Source organism: Pimephales promelas (assembly GCF_988280905.1).
Source record: "Pimephales promelas chromosome 3 unlocalized genomic scaffold, fPimPro1.hap1.1 SUPER_3_unloc_1, whole genome shotgun sequence".
In the NCBI taxonomy this organism is placed as follows: domain Eukaryota; kingdom Metazoa; phylum Chordata; class Actinopteri; order Cypriniformes; family Leuciscidae; genus Pimephales; species Pimephales promelas.
The window spans coordinates 216,066-230,448 of record NW_028297295.1 but is presented as its reverse complement, the minus strand read 5'-3'; the positions used below and the strand labels follow the sequence as shown (position 1 = coordinate 230,448).

General features: G+C 46.2%; 63 non-coding genes across 63 annotated transcripts; all 63 read left to right on the top strand.

Moving 5' to 3' along the window:
• The first annotated feature begins 86 nt into the window (after positions 1–86).
• On the top strand, positions 87–205 carry LOC148963006 (5S ribosomal RNA). The gene has a single exon (XR_016151237.1). It is a non-coding gene; the product is annotated as a 5S ribosomal RNA (ribosomal RNA).
• A 92-nt stretch (positions 206–297) lies between these two features.
• LOC148963005 (5S ribosomal RNA) lies at positions 298–416 on the top strand. The gene has a single exon (XR_016151236.1). It is a non-coding gene; the product is annotated as a 5S ribosomal RNA (ribosomal RNA).
• Positions 417–508: 92 nt separating this feature from the next.
• On the top strand, positions 509–627 carry LOC148963004 (5S ribosomal RNA). Its single transcript, XR_016151235.1, has one exon. It is a non-coding gene; the product is annotated as a 5S ribosomal RNA (ribosomal RNA).
• A 92-nt stretch (positions 628–719) lies between these two features.
• LOC148963003 (5S ribosomal RNA) lies at positions 720–838 on the top strand. The gene has a single exon (XR_016152639.1). It is a non-coding gene; the product is annotated as a 5S ribosomal RNA (ribosomal RNA).
• A 92-nt stretch (positions 839–930) lies between these two features.
• LOC148963002 (5S ribosomal RNA) lies at positions 931–1,049 on the top strand. Its single transcript, XR_016151234.1, has one exon. It is a non-coding gene; the product is annotated as a 5S ribosomal RNA (ribosomal RNA).
• Positions 1,050–1,141: 92 nt separating this feature from the next.
• LOC148963001 (5S ribosomal RNA) lies at positions 1,142–1,260 on the top strand. The gene has a single exon (XR_016153213.1). It is a non-coding gene; the product is annotated as a 5S ribosomal RNA (ribosomal RNA).
• Positions 1,261–1,352: 92 nt separating this feature from the next.
• On the top strand, positions 1,353–1,471 carry LOC148963000 (5S ribosomal RNA). Its single transcript, XR_016151232.1, has one exon. It is a non-coding gene; the product is annotated as a 5S ribosomal RNA (ribosomal RNA).
• A 172-nt stretch (positions 1,472–1,643) lies between these two features.
• Positions 1,644–1,762, top strand: LOC148962999 (5S ribosomal RNA). The gene has a single exon (XR_016152526.1). It is a non-coding gene; the product is annotated as a 5S ribosomal RNA (ribosomal RNA).
• A 92-nt stretch (positions 1,763–1,854) lies between these two features.
• On the top strand, positions 1,855–1,973 carry LOC148962998 (5S ribosomal RNA). The gene has a single exon (XR_016151231.1). It is a non-coding gene; the product is annotated as a 5S ribosomal RNA (ribosomal RNA).
• Positions 1,974–2,065: 92 nt separating this feature from the next.
• Positions 2,066–2,184, top strand: LOC148962997 (5S ribosomal RNA). Its single transcript, XR_016151230.1, has one exon. It is a non-coding gene; the product is annotated as a 5S ribosomal RNA (ribosomal RNA).
• Positions 2,185–2,276: 92 nt separating this feature from the next.
• On the top strand, positions 2,277–2,395 carry LOC148962996 (5S ribosomal RNA). The gene has a single exon (XR_016153351.1). It is a non-coding gene; the product is annotated as a 5S ribosomal RNA (ribosomal RNA).
• A 173-nt stretch (positions 2,396–2,568) lies between these two features.
• LOC148962995 (5S ribosomal RNA) lies at positions 2,569–2,687 on the top strand. The gene has a single exon (XR_016151229.1). It is a non-coding gene; the product is annotated as a 5S ribosomal RNA (ribosomal RNA).
• Positions 2,688–2,779: 92 nt separating this feature from the next.
• LOC148962994 (5S ribosomal RNA) lies at positions 2,780–2,898 on the top strand. Its single transcript, XR_016151228.1, has one exon. It is a non-coding gene; the product is annotated as a 5S ribosomal RNA (ribosomal RNA).
• Positions 2,899–2,990: 92 nt separating this feature from the next.
• Positions 2,991–3,109, top strand: LOC148962993 (5S ribosomal RNA). Its single transcript, XR_016151227.1, has one exon. It is a non-coding gene; the product is annotated as a 5S ribosomal RNA (ribosomal RNA).
• A 92-nt stretch (positions 3,110–3,201) lies between these two features.
• On the top strand, positions 3,202–3,320 carry LOC148962992 (5S ribosomal RNA). Its single transcript, XR_016151226.1, has one exon. It is a non-coding gene; the product is annotated as a 5S ribosomal RNA (ribosomal RNA).
• A 92-nt stretch (positions 3,321–3,412) lies between these two features.
• LOC148962991 (5S ribosomal RNA) lies at positions 3,413–3,531 on the top strand. Its single transcript, XR_016151225.1, has one exon. It is a non-coding gene; the product is annotated as a 5S ribosomal RNA (ribosomal RNA).
• Positions 3,532–3,698: 167 nt separating this feature from the next.
• LOC148962990 (5S ribosomal RNA) lies at positions 3,699–3,817 on the top strand. Its single transcript, XR_016151224.1, has one exon. It is a non-coding gene; the product is annotated as a 5S ribosomal RNA (ribosomal RNA).
• A 92-nt stretch (positions 3,818–3,909) lies between these two features.
• Positions 3,910–4,028, top strand: LOC148962989 (5S ribosomal RNA). Its single transcript, XR_016151223.1, has one exon. It is a non-coding gene; the product is annotated as a 5S ribosomal RNA (ribosomal RNA).
• A 92-nt stretch (positions 4,029–4,120) lies between these two features.
• LOC148962988 (5S ribosomal RNA) lies at positions 4,121–4,239 on the top strand. Its single transcript, XR_016153643.1, has one exon. It is a non-coding gene; the product is annotated as a 5S ribosomal RNA (ribosomal RNA).
• Positions 4,240–4,407: 168 nt separating this feature from the next.
• Positions 4,408–4,526, top strand: LOC148962987 (5S ribosomal RNA). Its single transcript, XR_016151221.1, has one exon. It is a non-coding gene; the product is annotated as a 5S ribosomal RNA (ribosomal RNA).
• A 92-nt stretch (positions 4,527–4,618) lies between these two features.
• Positions 4,619–4,737, top strand: LOC148962986 (5S ribosomal RNA). The gene has a single exon (XR_016151220.1). It is a non-coding gene; the product is annotated as a 5S ribosomal RNA (ribosomal RNA).
• A 92-nt stretch (positions 4,738–4,829) lies between these two features.
• Positions 4,830–4,948, top strand: LOC148962985 (5S ribosomal RNA). The gene has a single exon (XR_016151219.1). It is a non-coding gene; the product is annotated as a 5S ribosomal RNA (ribosomal RNA).
• Positions 4,949–5,040: 92 nt separating this feature from the next.
• On the top strand, positions 5,041–5,159 carry LOC148962984 (5S ribosomal RNA). The gene has a single exon (XR_016151218.1). It is a non-coding gene; the product is annotated as a 5S ribosomal RNA (ribosomal RNA).
• Positions 5,160–5,251: 92 nt separating this feature from the next.
• Positions 5,252–5,370, top strand: LOC148962983 (5S ribosomal RNA). The gene has a single exon (XR_016151217.1). It is a non-coding gene; the product is annotated as a 5S ribosomal RNA (ribosomal RNA).
• A 92-nt stretch (positions 5,371–5,462) lies between these two features.
• LOC148962982 (5S ribosomal RNA) lies at positions 5,463–5,581 on the top strand. The gene has a single exon (XR_016153350.1). It is a non-coding gene; the product is annotated as a 5S ribosomal RNA (ribosomal RNA).
• Positions 5,582–5,753: 172 nt separating this feature from the next.
• Positions 5,754–5,872, top strand: LOC148962981 (5S ribosomal RNA). The gene has a single exon (XR_016151216.1). It is a non-coding gene; the product is annotated as a 5S ribosomal RNA (ribosomal RNA).
• A 92-nt stretch (positions 5,873–5,964) lies between these two features.
• On the top strand, positions 5,965–6,083 carry LOC148962980 (5S ribosomal RNA). The gene has a single exon (XR_016151215.1). It is a non-coding gene; the product is annotated as a 5S ribosomal RNA (ribosomal RNA).
• Positions 6,084–6,175: 92 nt separating this feature from the next.
• On the top strand, positions 6,176–6,295 carry LOC148962979 (5S ribosomal RNA). Its single transcript, XR_016153329.1, has one exon. It is a non-coding gene; the product is annotated as a 5S ribosomal RNA (ribosomal RNA).
• Positions 6,296–6,387: 92 nt separating this feature from the next.
• LOC148962978 (5S ribosomal RNA) lies at positions 6,388–6,506 on the top strand. Its single transcript, XR_016151214.1, has one exon. It is a non-coding gene; the product is annotated as a 5S ribosomal RNA (ribosomal RNA).
• Positions 6,507–6,598: 92 nt separating this feature from the next.
• On the top strand, positions 6,599–6,717 carry LOC148962977 (5S ribosomal RNA). The gene has a single exon (XR_016151213.1). It is a non-coding gene; the product is annotated as a 5S ribosomal RNA (ribosomal RNA).
• Positions 6,718–6,885: 168 nt separating this feature from the next.
• LOC148962976 (5S ribosomal RNA) lies at positions 6,886–7,004 on the top strand. The gene has a single exon (XR_016151212.1). It is a non-coding gene; the product is annotated as a 5S ribosomal RNA (ribosomal RNA).
• Positions 7,005–7,096: 92 nt separating this feature from the next.
• LOC148962975 (5S ribosomal RNA) lies at positions 7,097–7,215 on the top strand. The gene has a single exon (XR_016151210.1). It is a non-coding gene; the product is annotated as a 5S ribosomal RNA (ribosomal RNA).
• A 92-nt stretch (positions 7,216–7,307) lies between these two features.
• On the top strand, positions 7,308–7,426 carry LOC148962974 (5S ribosomal RNA). The gene has a single exon (XR_016151209.1). It is a non-coding gene; the product is annotated as a 5S ribosomal RNA (ribosomal RNA).
• Positions 7,427–7,518: 92 nt separating this feature from the next.
• Positions 7,519–7,637, top strand: LOC148962973 (5S ribosomal RNA). The gene has a single exon (XR_016151208.1). It is a non-coding gene; the product is annotated as a 5S ribosomal RNA (ribosomal RNA).
• A 173-nt stretch (positions 7,638–7,810) lies between these two features.
• Positions 7,811–7,929, top strand: LOC148962972 (5S ribosomal RNA). Its single transcript, XR_016151207.1, has one exon. It is a non-coding gene; the product is annotated as a 5S ribosomal RNA (ribosomal RNA).
• Positions 7,930–8,021: 92 nt separating this feature from the next.
• On the top strand, positions 8,022–8,140 carry LOC148962971 (5S ribosomal RNA). The gene has a single exon (XR_016151206.1). It is a non-coding gene; the product is annotated as a 5S ribosomal RNA (ribosomal RNA).
• Positions 8,141–8,232: 92 nt separating this feature from the next.
• On the top strand, positions 8,233–8,351 carry LOC148962970 (5S ribosomal RNA). Its single transcript, XR_016151205.1, has one exon. It is a non-coding gene; the product is annotated as a 5S ribosomal RNA (ribosomal RNA).
• A 92-nt stretch (positions 8,352–8,443) lies between these two features.
• Positions 8,444–8,562, top strand: LOC148962969 (5S ribosomal RNA). Its single transcript, XR_016151204.1, has one exon. It is a non-coding gene; the product is annotated as a 5S ribosomal RNA (ribosomal RNA).
• Positions 8,563–8,654: 92 nt separating this feature from the next.
• LOC148962968 (5S ribosomal RNA) lies at positions 8,655–8,773 on the top strand. The gene has a single exon (XR_016151203.1). It is a non-coding gene; the product is annotated as a 5S ribosomal RNA (ribosomal RNA).
• Positions 8,774–8,941: 168 nt separating this feature from the next.
• LOC148962967 (5S ribosomal RNA) lies at positions 8,942–9,060 on the top strand. Its single transcript, XR_016151202.1, has one exon. It is a non-coding gene; the product is annotated as a 5S ribosomal RNA (ribosomal RNA).
• A 92-nt stretch (positions 9,061–9,152) lies between these two features.
• LOC148962966 (5S ribosomal RNA) lies at positions 9,153–9,271 on the top strand. The gene has a single exon (XR_016151201.1). It is a non-coding gene; the product is annotated as a 5S ribosomal RNA (ribosomal RNA).
• Positions 9,272–9,363: 92 nt separating this feature from the next.
• Positions 9,364–9,482, top strand: LOC148962965 (5S ribosomal RNA). Its single transcript, XR_016153190.1, has one exon. It is a non-coding gene; the product is annotated as a 5S ribosomal RNA (ribosomal RNA).
• A 169-nt stretch (positions 9,483–9,651) lies between these two features.
• Positions 9,652–9,770, top strand: LOC148962964 (5S ribosomal RNA). The gene has a single exon (XR_016151199.1). It is a non-coding gene; the product is annotated as a 5S ribosomal RNA (ribosomal RNA).
• A 92-nt stretch (positions 9,771–9,862) lies between these two features.
• On the top strand, positions 9,863–9,981 carry LOC148962963 (5S ribosomal RNA). Its single transcript, XR_016153364.1, has one exon. It is a non-coding gene; the product is annotated as a 5S ribosomal RNA (ribosomal RNA).
• Positions 9,982–10,073: 92 nt separating this feature from the next.
• Positions 10,074–10,192, top strand: LOC148962962 (5S ribosomal RNA). Its single transcript, XR_016153397.1, has one exon. It is a non-coding gene; the product is annotated as a 5S ribosomal RNA (ribosomal RNA).
• Positions 10,193–10,284: 92 nt separating this feature from the next.
• LOC148962961 (5S ribosomal RNA) lies at positions 10,285–10,403 on the top strand. The gene has a single exon (XR_016153423.1). It is a non-coding gene; the product is annotated as a 5S ribosomal RNA (ribosomal RNA).
• A 92-nt stretch (positions 10,404–10,495) lies between these two features.
• On the top strand, positions 10,496–10,614 carry LOC148962960 (5S ribosomal RNA). Its single transcript, XR_016153154.1, has one exon. It is a non-coding gene; the product is annotated as a 5S ribosomal RNA (ribosomal RNA).
• A 92-nt stretch (positions 10,615–10,706) lies between these two features.
• LOC148962959 (5S ribosomal RNA) lies at positions 10,707–10,825 on the top strand. The gene has a single exon (XR_016151197.1). It is a non-coding gene; the product is annotated as a 5S ribosomal RNA (ribosomal RNA).
• Positions 10,826–10,992: 167 nt separating this feature from the next.
• Positions 10,993–11,111, top strand: LOC148962958 (5S ribosomal RNA). Its single transcript, XR_016151196.1, has one exon. It is a non-coding gene; the product is annotated as a 5S ribosomal RNA (ribosomal RNA).
• A 92-nt stretch (positions 11,112–11,203) lies between these two features.
• On the top strand, positions 11,204–11,322 carry LOC148962957 (5S ribosomal RNA). Its single transcript, XR_016153405.1, has one exon. It is a non-coding gene; the product is annotated as a 5S ribosomal RNA (ribosomal RNA).
• A 92-nt stretch (positions 11,323–11,414) lies between these two features.
• On the top strand, positions 11,415–11,533 carry LOC148962956 (5S ribosomal RNA). Its single transcript, XR_016151195.1, has one exon. It is a non-coding gene; the product is annotated as a 5S ribosomal RNA (ribosomal RNA).
• A 92-nt stretch (positions 11,534–11,625) lies between these two features.
• LOC148962955 (5S ribosomal RNA) lies at positions 11,626–11,744 on the top strand. The gene has a single exon (XR_016153393.1). It is a non-coding gene; the product is annotated as a 5S ribosomal RNA (ribosomal RNA).
• Positions 11,745–11,911: 167 nt separating this feature from the next.
• On the top strand, positions 11,912–12,030 carry LOC148962954 (5S ribosomal RNA). The gene has a single exon (XR_016153196.1). It is a non-coding gene; the product is annotated as a 5S ribosomal RNA (ribosomal RNA).
• A 92-nt stretch (positions 12,031–12,122) lies between these two features.
• LOC148962953 (5S ribosomal RNA) lies at positions 12,123–12,241 on the top strand. Its single transcript, XR_016153207.1, has one exon. It is a non-coding gene; the product is annotated as a 5S ribosomal RNA (ribosomal RNA).
• A 92-nt stretch (positions 12,242–12,333) lies between these two features.
• LOC148962952 (5S ribosomal RNA) lies at positions 12,334–12,452 on the top strand. Its single transcript, XR_016151194.1, has one exon. It is a non-coding gene; the product is annotated as a 5S ribosomal RNA (ribosomal RNA).
• A 171-nt stretch (positions 12,453–12,623) lies between these two features.
• Positions 12,624–12,742, top strand: LOC148962951 (5S ribosomal RNA). The gene has a single exon (XR_016151193.1). It is a non-coding gene; the product is annotated as a 5S ribosomal RNA (ribosomal RNA).
• Positions 12,743–12,834: 92 nt separating this feature from the next.
• On the top strand, positions 12,835–12,953 carry LOC148962950 (5S ribosomal RNA). Its single transcript, XR_016151192.1, has one exon. It is a non-coding gene; the product is annotated as a 5S ribosomal RNA (ribosomal RNA).
• Positions 12,954–13,045: 92 nt separating this feature from the next.
• On the top strand, positions 13,046–13,164 carry LOC148962949 (5S ribosomal RNA). Its single transcript, XR_016151191.1, has one exon. It is a non-coding gene; the product is annotated as a 5S ribosomal RNA (ribosomal RNA).
• Positions 13,165–13,256: 92 nt separating this feature from the next.
• On the top strand, positions 13,257–13,375 carry LOC148962948 (5S ribosomal RNA). Its single transcript, XR_016151190.1, has one exon. It is a non-coding gene; the product is annotated as a 5S ribosomal RNA (ribosomal RNA).
• A 92-nt stretch (positions 13,376–13,467) lies between these two features.
• LOC148962947 (5S ribosomal RNA) lies at positions 13,468–13,586 on the top strand. Its single transcript, XR_016151189.1, has one exon. It is a non-coding gene; the product is annotated as a 5S ribosomal RNA (ribosomal RNA).
• Positions 13,587–13,754: 168 nt separating this feature from the next.
• Positions 13,755–13,873, top strand: LOC148962946 (5S ribosomal RNA). The gene has a single exon (XR_016151187.1). It is a non-coding gene; the product is annotated as a 5S ribosomal RNA (ribosomal RNA).
• A 92-nt stretch (positions 13,874–13,965) lies between these two features.
• LOC148962945 (5S ribosomal RNA) lies at positions 13,966–14,084 on the top strand. The gene has a single exon (XR_016151186.1). It is a non-coding gene; the product is annotated as a 5S ribosomal RNA (ribosomal RNA).
• Positions 14,085–14,176: 92 nt separating this feature from the next.
• On the top strand, positions 14,177–14,295 carry LOC148962944 (5S ribosomal RNA). The gene has a single exon (XR_016151185.1). It is a non-coding gene; the product is annotated as a 5S ribosomal RNA (ribosomal RNA).
• The last annotated feature ends 88 nt before the right edge of the window (positions 14,296–14,383 follow it).

Here is a 14,383-nt window from a genome sequence, read left to right as displayed (position 1 = left end):
CTGAAATCGTCTCTGAGTTTCTTCAGAAAGCCTGAAAGAGTCTCTTTTTTTTTTCTTCAAATAGCCCAATTTTGGCAGCAGATTTCGCTTACGGCCATACCACCTTGAGAACGCCCGAACTCGTCTGATCTCGGAAGCTAAGCAGGGTCGGGCCTGGTTAGTACTTGGATGGGAGACCGCCTGGGAATACCAGGTGCTGTAAGCTTTATTGTTGGATGGGAGACCTAGTAAGCTTTATATGGTTTACTACCCTAATGTTCTAACCATTCAAATAGCCCAATTTTGGCAGCAGATTTTGCTTACGGCCATACCACCTTGAGAACGCCCGAACTCGTCTGATCTCGGAAGCTAAGCAGGGTCGGGCCTGGTTAGTACTTGGATGGGAGACCGCCTGGGAATACCAGGTGCTGTAAGCTTTATTGTTGGATGGGAGACCTAGTAAGCTTTATATGGTTTACTACCCTAATGTTCTAACCATTCAAATAGCCCAATTTTGGCAGCAGATTTTGCTTACGGCCATACCACCTTGAGAACGCCCGAACTCGTCTGATCTCGGAAGCTAAGCAGGGTCGGGCCTGGTTAGTACTTGGATGGGAGACCGCCTGGGAATACCAGGTGCTGTAAGCTTTATTGTTGGATGGGAGACCTAGTAAGCTTTATATGGTTTACTACCCTAATGTTCTAACCATTCAAATAGCCCAATTTTGGCAGCAGATTTGGCTTACGGCCATACCACCTTGAGAACGCCCGAACTCGTCTGATCTCGGAAGCTAAGCAGGGTCGGGCCTGGTTAGTACTTGGATGGGTGACCGCCTGGGAATACCAGGTGCTGTAAGCTTTATTGTTGGATGGGAGACCTAGTAAGCTTTATATGGTTTACTACCCTAATGTTCTAACCATTCAAAAAGCCCAATTTTGGCAGCAGATTTTGCTTACGGCCATACCACCTTGAGAACGCCCGAACTCGTCTGATCTCGGAAGCTAAGCAGGGTCGGGCCTGGTTAGTACTTGGATGGGAGACCGCCTGGGAATACCAGGTGCTGTAAGCTTTATTGTTGGATGGGAGACCTAGTAAGCTTTATATGGTTTACTACCCTAATGTTCTAACCATTCAAATAGCCCAATTTTGGCAGCAGATTTTGCTTACGGCCATACCACCTTGAGAACGCCCGAACTCGTCTGATCTCGGAAGCCAAGCAGGGTCGGGCCTGGTTAGTACTTGGATGGGAGACCGCCTGGGAATACCAGGTGCTGTAAGCTTTATTGTTGGATGGGAGACCTAGTAAGCTTTATATGGTTTACTACCCTAATGTTCTAACCATTCAAAAAGCCCAATTTTGGCAGCAGATTTTGCTTACGGCCATACCACCTTGAGAACGCCCGAACTCGTCTGATCTCGGAAGCTAAGCAGGGTCGGGCCTGGTTAGTACTTGGATGGGAGACCGCCTGGGAATACCAGGTGCTGTAAGCTTTATTGTTTAAAAAAAAAAAAAAAAAAAAAAGAGTCAATGAAATTGTTCAAAAATCCTAAATTGTCTTTTTTCCCCCTCAAAATGCCTGAAATCGTCTCTGAGTTTCTTCAGAAAGCCTGAAAGAGTCTCTTTTTTTTTTCTTCAAATAGCCCAATTTTGGCAGCAGATTTCGCTTACGGCCATACCACCTTGAGAACGCCCGAACTCGTCTGATCTCGGAAGCTAAGCAGGGTCGGGCCTGGTTAGTACTTGGATGGGTGACCGCCTGGGAATACCAGGTGCTGTAAGCTTTATTGTTGGATGGGAGACCTAGTAAGCTTTATATGGTTTACTACCCTAATGTTCTAACCATTCAAAAAGCCCAATTTTGGCAGCAGATTTTGCTTACGGCCATACCACCTTGAGAACGCCCGAACTCGTCTGATCTCGGAAGCTAAGCAGGGTCGGGCCTGGTTAGTACTTGGATGGGAGACCGCCTGGGAATACCAGGTGCTGTAAGCTTTATTGTTGGATGGGAGACCTAGTAAGCTTTATATGGTTTACTACCCTAATGTTCTAACCATTCAAATAGCCCAATTTTGGCAGCAGATTTTGCTTACGGCCATACCACCTTGAGAACGCCCGAACTCGTCTGATCTCGGAAGCTAAGCAGGGTCGGGCCTGGTTAGTACTTGGATGGGAGACCGCCTGGGAATACCAGGTGCTGTAAGCTTTATTGTTGGATGGGAGACCTAGTAAGCTTTATATGGTTTACTACCCTAATGTTCTAACCATTCAAAAAGCCCAATTTTGGCAGCAGATTTTGCTTACGGCCATACCAACTTGAGAACGCCCGAACTCGTCTGATCTCGGAAGCTAAGCAGGGTCGGGCCTGGTTAGTACTTGGATGGGAGACCGCCTGGGAATACCAGGTGCTGTAAGCTTTATTGTTTAAAAAAAAAAAAAAAAAAAAAAAGAGTCAATGAAATTGTTCAAAAATCCTAAATTGTCTTTTTTCCCCCTCAAAATGCCTGAAATCGTCTCTGAGTTTCTTCAGAAAGCCTGAAAGAGTCTCTTTTTTTTTTCTTCAAATAGCCCAATTTTGGCAGCAGATTTCGCTTACGGCCATACCACCTTGAGAACGCCCGAACTCGTCTGATCTCGGAAGCTAAGCAGGGTCGGGCCTGGTTAGTACTTGGATGGGAGACCGCCTGGGAATACCAGGTGCTGTAAGCTTTATTGTTGGATGGGAGACCTGGTAAGCTTTATATGGTTTACTACCCTAATGTTCTAACCATTCAAATAGCCCAATTTTGGCAGCAGATTTTGCTTACGGCCATACCACCTTGAGAACGCCCGAACTCGTCTGATCTCGGAAGCTAAGCAGGGTCGGGCCTGGTTAGTACTTGGATGGGAGACCGCCTGGGAATACCAGGTGCTGTAAGCTTTATTGTTGGATGGGAGACCTAGTAAGCTTTATATGGTTTACTACCCTAATGTTCTAACCATTCAAATAGCCCAATTTTGGCAGCAGATTTTGCTTACGGCCATACCACCTTGAGAACGCCCGAACTCGTCTGATCTCGGAAGCTAAGCAGGGTCGGGCCTGGTTAGTACTTGGATGGGAGACCGCCTGGGAATACCAGGTGCTGTAAGCTTTATTGTTGGATGGGAGACCTAGTAAGCTTTATATGGTTTACTACCCTAATGTTCTAACCATTCAAATAGCCCAATTTTGGCAGCAGATTTTGCTTACGGCCATACCACCTTGAGAACGCCCGAACTCGTCTGATCTCGGAAGCTAAGCAGGGTCGGGCCTGGTTAGTACTTGGATGGGAGACCGCCTGGGAATACCAGGTGCTGTAAGCTTTATTGTTGGATGGGAGACCTAGTAAGCTTTATATGGTTTACTACCCTAATGTTCTAACCATTCAAATAGCCCAATTTTGGCAGCAGATTTTGCTTACGGCCATACCACCTTGAGAACGCCCGAACTCGTCTGATCTCGGAAGCTAAGCAGGGTCGGGCCTGGTTAGTACTTGGATGGGAGACCGCCTGGGAATACCAGGTGCTGTAAGCTTTATTGTTTAAAAAAAAAAAAAAAAAAGAGTCAATGAAATGGTTCAAAAATCCTAAATTGTCTTTTTTCCCCCTCAAAATGCCTGAAATCGTCTCTGAGTTTCTTCAGAAAGCCTGAAAGAGTCTCTTTTTTTTTCTTCAAATAGCCCAATTTTGGCAGCAGATTTCGCTTACGGCCATACCACCTTGAGAACGCCCGAACTCGTCTGATCTCGGAAGCTAAGCAGGGTCGGGCCTGGTTAGTACTTGGATGGGAGACCGCCTGGGAATACCAGGTGCTGTAAGCTTTATTGTTGGATGGGAGACCTAGTAAGCTTTATATGGTTTACTACCCTAATGTTCTAACCATTCAAATAGCCCAATTTTGGCAGCAGATTTTGCTTACGGCCATACCACCTTGAGAACGCCCGAACTCGTCTGATCTCGGAAGCTAAGCAGGGTCGGGCCTGGTTAGTACTTGGATGGGAGACCGCCTGGGAATACCAGGTGCTGTAAGCTTTATTGTTGGATGGGAGACCTAGTAAGCTTTATATGGTTTACTACCCTAATGTTCTAACCATTCAAATAGCCCAATTTTGGCAGCAGATTTTGCTTACGGCCATACCACCTTGAAAACGCCCGAACTCGTCTGATCTCGGAAGCTAAGCAGGGTCGGGCCTGGTTAGTACTTGGATGGGAGACCGCCTGGGAATACCAGGTGCTGTAAGCTTTATTGTTTAAAAAAAAAAAAAAAAAAGAGTCAATGAAATGGTTCAAAAATCCTAAATTGTCTTTTTTCCCCCTCAAAATGCCTGAAATCGTCTCTGAGTTTCTTCAGAAAGCCTGAAAGAGTCTCTTTTTTTTTTCTTCAAATAGCCCAATTTTGGCAGCAGATTTCGCTTACGGCCATACCACCTTGAGAACGCCCGAACTCGTCTGATCTCGGAAGCTAAGCAGGGTCGGGCCTGGTTAGTACTTGGATGGGAGACCGCCTGGGAATACCAGGTGCTGTAAGCTTTATTGTTGGATGGGAGACCTAGTAAGCTTTATATGGTTTACTACCCTAATGTTCTAACCATTCAAATAGCCCAATTTTGGCAGCAGATTTTGCTTACGGCCATACCACCTTGAGAACGCCCGAACTCGTCTGATCTCGGAAGCTAAGCAGGGTCGGGCCTGGTTAGTACTTGGATGGGAGACCGCCTGGGAATACCAGGTGCTGTAAGCTTTATTGTTGGATGGGAGACCTAGTAAGCTTTATATGGTTTACTACCCTAATGTTCTAACCATTCAAATAGCCCAATTTTGGCAGCAGATTTTGCTTACGGCCATACCACCTTGAGAACGCCCGAACTCGTCTGATCTCGGAAGCTAAGCAGGGTCGGGCCTGGTTAGTACTTGGATGGGAGACCGCCTGGGAATACCAGGTGCTGTAAGCTTTATTGTTGGATGGGAGACCTAGTAAGCTTTATATGGTTTACTACCCTAATGTTCTAACCATTCAAATAGCCCAATTTTGGCAGCAGATTTTGCTTACGGCCATACCACCTTGAGAACGCCCGAACTCGTCTGATCTCGGAAGCTAAGCAGGGTCGGGCCTGGTTAGTACTTGGATGGGAGACCGCCTGGGAATACCAGGTGCTGTAAGCTTTATTGTTGGATGGGAGACCTAGTAAGCTTTATATGGTTTACTACCCTAATGTTCTAACCATTCAAATAGCCCAATTTTGGCAGCAGATTTTGCTTACGGCCATACCACCTTGAGAACGCCCGAACTCGTCTGATCTCGGAAGCTAAGCAGGGTCGGGCCTGGTTAGTACTTGGATGGGAGACCGCCTGGGAATACCAGGTGCTGTAAGCTTTATTGTTGGATGGGAGACCTAGTAAGCTTTATATGGTTTACTACCCTAATGTTCTAACCATTCAAAAAGCCCAATTTTGGCAGCAGATTTTGCTTACGGCCATACCAACTTGAGAACGCCCGAACTCGTCTGATCTCGGAAGCTAAGCAGGGTCGGGCCTGGTTAGTACTTGGATGGGAGACCGCCTGGGAATACCAGGTGCTGTAAGCTTTATTGTTTAAAAAAAAAAAAAAAAAAAAAAGAGTCAATGAAATTGTTCAAAAATCCTAAATTGTCTTTTTTCCCCCTCAAAATGCCTGAAATCGTCTCTGAGTTTCTTCAGAAAGCCTGAAAGAGTCTCTTTTTTTTTTCTTCAAATAGCCCAATTTTGGCAGCAGATTTCGCTTACGGCCATACCACCTTGAGAACGCCCGAACTCGTCTGATCTCGGAAGCTAAGCAGGGTCGGGCCTGGTTAGTACTTGGATGGGAGACCGCCTGGGAATACCAGGTGCTGTAAGCTTTATTGTTGGATGGGAGACCTGGTAAGCTTTATATGGTTTACTACCCTAATGTTCTAACCATTCAAATAGCCCAATTTTGGCAGCAGATTTTGCTTACGGCCATACCACCTTGAGAACGCCCGAACTCGTCTGATCTCGGAAGCTAAGCAGGGTCGGGCCTGGTTAGTACTTGGATGGGAGACCGCCTGGGAATACCAGGTGCTGTAAGCTTTATTGTTGGATGGGAGACCTAGTAAGCTTTATATGGTTTACTACCCTAATGTTCTAACCATTCAAATAGCCCAATTTTGGCAGCAGATTTTGCTTACGGCCATACCACCTTGAGAACGCCCGAACTCGTCTGATCTCGGAAGCTAAGCAGGGTCGGGCCTGGTTAGTACTTGGATGGGAGACCGCCTGGGAAATACCAGGTGCTGTAAGCTTTATTGTTGGATGGGAGACCTAGTAAGCTTTATATGGTTTACTACCCTAATGTTCTAACCATTCAAATAGCCCAATTTTGGCAGCAGATTTTGCTTACGGCCATACCACCTTGAGAACGCCCGAACTCGTCTGATCTCGGAAGCTAAGCAGGGTCGGGCCTGGTTAGTACTTGGATGGGAGACCGCCTGGGAATACCAGGTGCTGTAAGCTTTATTGTTGGATGGGAGACCTAGTAAGCTTTATATGGTTTACTACCCTAATGTTCTAACCATTCAAATAGCCCAATTTTGGCAGCAGATTTTGCTTACGGCCATACCACCTTGAGAACGCCCGAACTCGTCTGATCTCGGAAGCTAAGCAGGGTCGGGCCTGGTTAGTACTTGGATGGGAGACCGCCTGGGAATACCAGGTGCTGTAAGCTTTATTGTTTAAAAAAAAAAAAAAAAAAGAGTCAATGAAATGGTTCAAAAATCCTAAATTGTCTTTTTTCCCCCTCAAAATGCCTGAAATCGTCTCTGAGTTTCTTCAGAAAGCCTGAAAGAGTCTCTTTTTTTTTTCTTCAAATAGCCCAATTTTGGCAGCAGATTTCGCTTACGGCCATACCACCTTGAGAACGCCCGAACTCGTCTGATCTCGGAAGCTAAGCAGGGTCGGGCCTGGTTAGTACTTGGATGGGAGACCGCCTGGGAATACCAGGTGCTGTAAGCTTTATTGTTGGATGGGAGACCTAGTAAGCTTTATATGGTTTACTACCCTAATGTTCTAACCATTCAAATAGCCCAATTTTGGCAGCAGATTTGGCTTACGGCCATACCACCTTGAGAACGCCCGAACTCGTCTGATCTCGGAAGCTAAGCAGGGTCGGGCCTGGTTAGTACTTGGATGGGAGACCGCCTGGGAATACCAGGTGCTGTAAGCTTTATTGTTGGATGGGAGACCTAGTAAGCTTTATATGGTTTACTACCCTAATGTTCTAACCATTCAAAAAGCCCAATTTTGGCAGCAGATTTTGCTTACGGCCATACCACCTTGAGAACGCCCGAACTCGTCTGATCTCGGAAGCTAAGCAGGGTCGGGCCTGGTTAGTACTTGGATGGGAGACCGCCTGGGAATACCAGGTGCTGTAAGCTTTATTGTTGGATGGGAGACCTAGTAAGCTTTATATGGTTTACTACCCTAATGTTCTAACCATTCAAAAAGCCCAATTTTGGCAGCAGATTTTGCTTACGGCCATACCACCTTGAGAACGCCCGAACTCGTCTGATCTCGGAAGCTAAGCAGGGTCGGGCCTGGTTAGTACTTGGATGGGAGACCGCCTGGGAATACCAGGTGCTGTAAGCTTTATTGTTTAAAAAAAAAAAAAAAAAAAAAAAGAGTCAATGAAATTGTTCAAAAATCCTAAATTGTCTTTTTTCCCCCTCAAAATGCCTGAAATCGTCTCTGAGTTTCTTCAGAAAGCCTGAAAGAGTCTCTTTTTTTTTTCTTCAAATAGCCCAATTTTGGCAGCAGATTTCGCTTACGGCCATACCACCTTGAGAACGCCCGAACTCGTCTGATCTCGGAAGCTAAGCAGGGTCGGGCCTGGTTAGTACTTGGATGGGAGACCGCCTGGGAATACCAGGTGCTGTAAGCTTTATTGTTGGATGGGAGACCTGGTAAGCTTTATATGGTTTACTACCCTAATGTTCTAACCATTCAAATAGCCCAATTTTGGCAGCAGATTTTGCTTACGGCCATACCACCTTGAGAACGCCCGAACTCGTCTGATCTCGGAAGCTAAGCAGGGTCGGGCCTGGTTAGTACTTGGATGGGAGACCGCCTGGGAATACCAGGTGCTGTAAGCTTTATTGTTGGATGGGAGACCTAGTAAGCTTTATATGGTTTACTACCCTAATGTTCTAACCATTCAAATAGCCCAATTTTGGCAGCAGATTTTGCTTACGGCCATACCACCTTGAGAACGCCCGAACTCGTCTGATCTCGGAAGCTAAGCAGGGTCGGGCCTGGTTAGTACTTGGATGGGAGACCGCCTGGGAATACCAGGTGCTGTAAGCTTTATTGTTGGATGGGAGACCTAGTAAGCTTTATATGGTTTACTACCCTAATGTTCTAACCATTCAAATAGCCCAATTTTGGCAGCAGATTTTGCTTACGGCCATACCACCTTGAGAACGCCCGAACTCGTCTGATCTCGGAAGCTAAGCAGGGTCGGGCCTGGTTAGTACTTGGATGGGAGACCGCCTGGGAATACCAGGTGCTGTAAGCTTTATTGTTGGATGGGAGACCTAGTAAGCTTTATATGGTTTACTACCCTAATGTTCTAACCATTCAAATAGCCCAATTTTGGCAGCAGATTTTGCTTACGGCCATACCACCTTGAGAACGCCCGAACTCGTCTGATCTCGGAAGCTAAGCAGGGTCGGGCCTGGTTAGTACTTGGATGGGAGACCGCCTGGGAATACCAGGTGCTGTAAGCTTTATTGTTTAAAAAAAAAAAAAAAAAAGAGTCAATGAAATGGTTCAAAAATCCTAAATTGTCTTTTTTCCCCCTCAAAATGCCTGAAATCGTCTCTGAGTTTCTTCAGAAAGCCTGAAAGAGTCTCTTTTTTTTTTCTTCAAGTAGCCCAATTTTGGCAGCAGATTTCGCTTACGGCCATACCACCTTGAGAACGCCCGAACTCGTCTGATCTCGGAAGCTAAGCAGGGTCGGGCCTGGTTAGTACTTGGATGGGAGACCGCCTGGGAATACCAGGTGCTGTAAGCTTTATTGTTGGATGGGAGACCTAGTAAGCTTTATATGGTTTACTACCCTAATGTTCTAACCATTCAAATAGCCCAATTTTGGCAGCAGATTTGGCTTACGGCCATACCACCTTGAGAACGCCCGAACTCGTCTGATCTCGGAAGCTAAGCAGGGTCGGGCCTGGTTAGTACTTGGATGGGAGACCGCCTGGGAATACCAGGTGCTGTAAGCTTTATTGTTGGATGGGAGACCTAGTAAGCTTTATATGGTTTACTACCCTAATGTTCTAACCATTCAAAAAGCCCAATTTTGGCAGCAGATTTTGCTTACGGCCATACCACCTTGAGAACGCCCGAACTCGTCTGATCTCGGAAGCTAAGCAGGGACGGGCCTGGTTAGTACTTGGATGGGAGACCGCCTGGGAATACCAGGTGCTGTAAGCTTTATTGTTTAAAAAAAAAAAAAAAAAAAAAGAGTCAATGAAATTGTTCAAAAATCCTAAATTGTCTTTTTCCCCCTCAAAATGCCTGAAATCGTCTCTGAGTTTCTTCAGAAAGCCTGAAAGAGTCTCTTTTTTTTTCTTCAAATAGCCCAATTTTGGCAGCAGATTTCGCTTACGGCCATACCACCTTGAGAACGCCCGAACTCGTCTGATCTCGGAAGCTAAGCAGGGTCGGGCCTGGTTAGTACTTGGATGGGAGACCGCCTGGGAATACCAGGTGCTGTAAGCTTTATTGTTGGATGGGAGACCTAGTAAGCTTTATATGGTTTACTACCCTAATGTTCTAACCATTCAAATAGCCCAATTTTGGCAGCAGATTTTGCTTACGGCCATACCACCTTGAGAACGCCCGAACTTGTCTGATCTCGGAAGCTAAGCAGGGTCGGGCCTGGTTAGTACTTGGATGGGAGACCGCCTGGGAATACCAGGTGCTGTAAGCTTTATTGTTGGATGGGAGACCTAGTAAGCTTTATATGGTTTACTACCCTAATGTTCTAACCATTCAAATAGCCCAATTTTGGCAGCAGATTTTGCTTACGGCCATACCACCTTGAGAACGCCCGAACTAGTCTGATCTCGGAAGCTAAGCAGGGTCGGGCCTGGTTAGTACTTGGATGGGAGACCGCCTGGGAATACCAGGTGCTGTAAGCTTTATTGTTGGATGGGAGACCTAGTAAGCTTTACATGGTTTACTACCCTAATGTTCTAACCATTCAAATAGCCCAATTTTGGCAGCAGATTTTGCTTACGGCCATACCACCTTGAGAACGCCCGAACTCGTCTGATCTCGGAAGCTAAGCAGGGTCGGGCCTTGTTAGTACTTGGATGGGAGACCGCCTGGGAATACCAGGTGCTGTAAGCTTTATTGTTGGATGGGAGACCTAGTAAGCTTTATATGGTTTACTACCCTAATGTTCTAACCATTCAAATAGCCCAATTTTGGCAGCAGATTTTGCTTACGGCCATACCACCTTGAGAACGCCCGAACTCGTCTGATCTCGGAAGCTAAGCAGGGTCGGGCCTGGTTAGTACTTGGATGGGAGACCGCCTGGGAACACCAGGTGCTGTAAGCTTTATTGTTGGATGGGAGACCTAGTAAGCTTTATATGGTTTACTACCCTAATGTTCTAACCATTCAAATAGCCCAATTTTGGCAGCAGATTTTGCTTACGGCCATACCACCTTGAGAACGCCCGAACTCGTCTGATCTCGGAAGCTAAGCAGGGTCGGGCCTGGTTAGTACTTGGATGGGAGACCGCCTGGGAATACCAGGTGCTGTAAGCTTTATTGTTTAAAAAAAAAAAAAAAAAAGAGTCAATGAAATGGTTCAAAAATCCTAAATTGTCTTTTTTCCCCCTCAAAATGCCTGAAATCGTCTCTGAGTTTCTTCAGAAAGCCTGAAAGAGTCTCTTTTTTTTTCTTCAAATAGCCCAATTTTGGCAGCAGATTTCGCTTACGGCCATACCACCTTGAGAACGCCCGAACTCGTCTGATCTCGGAAGCTAAGCAGGGTCGGGCCTGGTTAGTACTTGGATGGGAGACCGCCTGGGAATACCAGGTGCTGTAAGCTTTATTGTTGGATGGGAGACCTAGTAAGCTTTATATGGTTTACTACCCTAATGTTCTAACCATTCAAATAGCCCAATTTTGGCAGCAGATTTTGCTTACGGCCATACCACCTTGAGAACGCCCGAACTCGTCTGATCTCGGAAGCTAAGCAGGGTCGGGCCTGGTTAGTACTTGGATGGGAGACCGCCTGGGAATACCAGGTCCTGTAAGCTTTATTGTTGGATGGGAGACCTAGTAAGCTTTATATGGTTTACTACCCTAATGTTCTAACCATTCAAATAGCCCAATTTTGGCAGCAGATTTTGCTTACGGCCATACCACCTTGAGAACGCCCGAACTCGTCTGATCTCGGAAGCTAAGCAGGGTCGGGCCTGGTTAGTACTTGGATGGGAGACCGCCTGGGAATACCAGGTGCTGTAAGCTTTATTGTTGGATGGGAGACCTAGTAAGCTTTATATGGTTTACTACCCTAATGTTCTAACCATTCAAATAGCCCAATTTTGGCAGCAGATTTTGCTTACGGCCATACCACCTTGAGAACGCCCGAACTCGTCTGATCTCGGAAGCTAAGCAGGGTCGGGCCTGGTTAGTACTTGGATGGGAGACCGCCTGGGAATACCAGGTTCTGTAAGCTTTATTGTTTAAAAAAAAAAAAAAAAAGAGTCAATGAAATGGTTCAAAAATCCTAAATTGTCTTTTTTCCCCCTCAAAATGCCTGAAATCGTCTCTGAGTTTCTTCAGAAAGCCTGAAAGAGTCTCTTTTTTTTTTCTTCAAATAGCCCAATTTTGGCAGCAGATTTCGCTTACGGCCATACCACCTTGAGAACGCCCGAACTCGTCTGATCTCGGAAGCTAAGCAGGGTCGGGCCTGGTTAGTACTTGAATGGGAGACCGCCTGGGAATACCAGGTGCTGTAAGCTTTATTGTTGGATGGGAGACCTAGTAAGCTTTATATGGTTTACTACCCTAATGTTCTAACCATTCAAATAGCCCAATTTTGGCAGCAGATTTTGCTTACGGCCATACCACCTTGAGAACGCCCGAACTCGTCTGATCTCGGAAGGTAAGCAGGGTCGGGCCTGGTTAGTACTTGGATGGGAGACCGCCTGGGAATACCAGGTGCTGTAAGCTTTATTGTTGGATGGGAGACCTAGTAAGCTTTATATGGTTTACTACCCTAATGTTCTAACCATTCAAAAAGCCCAATTTTGGCAGCAGATTTTGCTTACGGCCATACCACCTTGAGAACGCCCGAACTCGTCTGATCTCGGAAGCTAAGCAGGGTCGGGCCTGGTTAGTACTTGGATGGGAGACCGCCTGGGAATACCAGGTGCTGTAAGCTTTATTGTTTAAAAAAAAAAAAAAAAAAAAAGAGTCAATGAAATTGTTCAAAAATCCTAAATTGTCTTTTTTCCCCCTCAAAATGCCTGAAATCGTCTCTGAGTTTCTTCAGAAAGCCTGAAAGAGTCTCTTTTTTTTTTCTTCAAATAGCCCAATTTTGGCAGCAGATTTCGCTTACGGCCATACCACCTTGAGAACGCCCGAACTCGTCTGATCTCGGAAGCTAAGCAGGGTCGGGCCTGGTTAGTACTTGGATGGGAGACCGCCTGGGAATACCAGGTGCTGTAAGCTTTATTGTTGGATGGGAGACCTGGTAAGCTTTATATGGTTTACTACCCTAATGTTCTAACCATTCAAATAGCCCAATTTTGGCAGCAGATTTTGCTTACGGCCATACCACCTTGAGAACGCCCGAACTCGTCTGATCTCGGAAGCTAAGCAGGGTCGGGCCTGGTTAGTACTTGGATGGGAGACCGCCTGGGAATACCAGGTGCTGTAAGCTTTATTGTTGGATGGGAGACCTAGTAAGCTTTATATGGTTTACTACCCTAATGTTCTAACCATTCAAATAGCCCAATTTTGGCAGCAGATTTTGCTTACGGCCATACCACCTTGAGAACGCCCGAACTCGTCTGATCTCGGAAGCTAAGCAGGGTCGGGCCTGGTTAGTACTTGGATGGGAGACCGCCTGGGAATACCAGGTGCTGTAAGCTTTATTGTTGGATGGGAGACCTAGTAAGCTTTATATGGTTTACTACCCTAATGTTCTAACCATTCAAATAGCCCAATTTTGGCAGCAGATTTTGCTTACGGCCATACCACCTTGAGAACGCCCGAACTCGTCTGATCTCGGAAGCTAAGCAGGGTCGGGCCTGGTTAGTACTTGGATGGGAGACCGCCTGGGAATACCAGGTGCTGTAAGCTTTATTGTTGGATGGGAGACCTAGTAAGCTTTATATGGTTTACTACCCTAATGTTCTAACCATTCAAATAGCCCAATTTTGGCAGCAGATTTTGCTTACGGCCATACCACCTTGAGAACGCCCGAACTCGTCTGATCTCGGAAGCTAAGCAGGGTCGGGCCTGGTTAGTACTTGGATGGGAGACCGCCTGGGAATACCAGGTGCTGTAAGCTTTATTGTTTAAAAAAAAAAAAAAAAAAGAGTCAATGAAATGGTTCAAAAATCCTAAATTGTCTTTTTTCCCCCTCAAAATGCCTGAAATCGTCTCTGAGTTTCTTCAGAAAGCCTGAAAGAGTCTCTTTTTTTTTTCTTCAAATAGCCCAATTTTGGCAGCAGATTTCGCTTACGGCCATACCACCTTGAGAACGCCCGAACTCGTCTGATCTCGGAAGCTAAGCAGGGTCGGGCCTGGTTAGTACTTGGATGGGAGACCGCCTGGGAATACCAGGTGCTGTAAGCTTTATTGTTGGATGGGAGACCTAGTAAGCTTTATATGGTTTACTACCCTAATGTTCTAACCATTCAAATAGCCCAATTTTGGCAGCAGATTTGGCTTACGGCCATACCACCTTGAGAACGCCCGAACTCGTCTGATCTCGGAAGCTAAGCAGGGTCGGGCCTGGTTAGTACTTGGATGGGAGACCGCCTGGGAATACCAGGTGCTGTAAGCTTTATTGTTGGATGGGAGACCTAGTAAGCTTTATATGGTTTACTACCCTAATGTTCTAACCATTCAAAAAGCCCAATTTTGGCAGCAGATTTTGCTTACGGCCATACCACCTTGAGAACGCCCGAACTCGTCTGATCTCGGAAGCTAAGCAGGGTCGGGCCTGGTTAGTACTTGGATGGGAGACCGCCTGGGAATACCAGGTGCTGTAAGCTTTATTGTTGGATGGGAGACCTAGTAAGCTTTATATGGTTTACTACCCTAATGTTCTAACCATTCAAAAAGCCCAATTTTGGCAGCAGA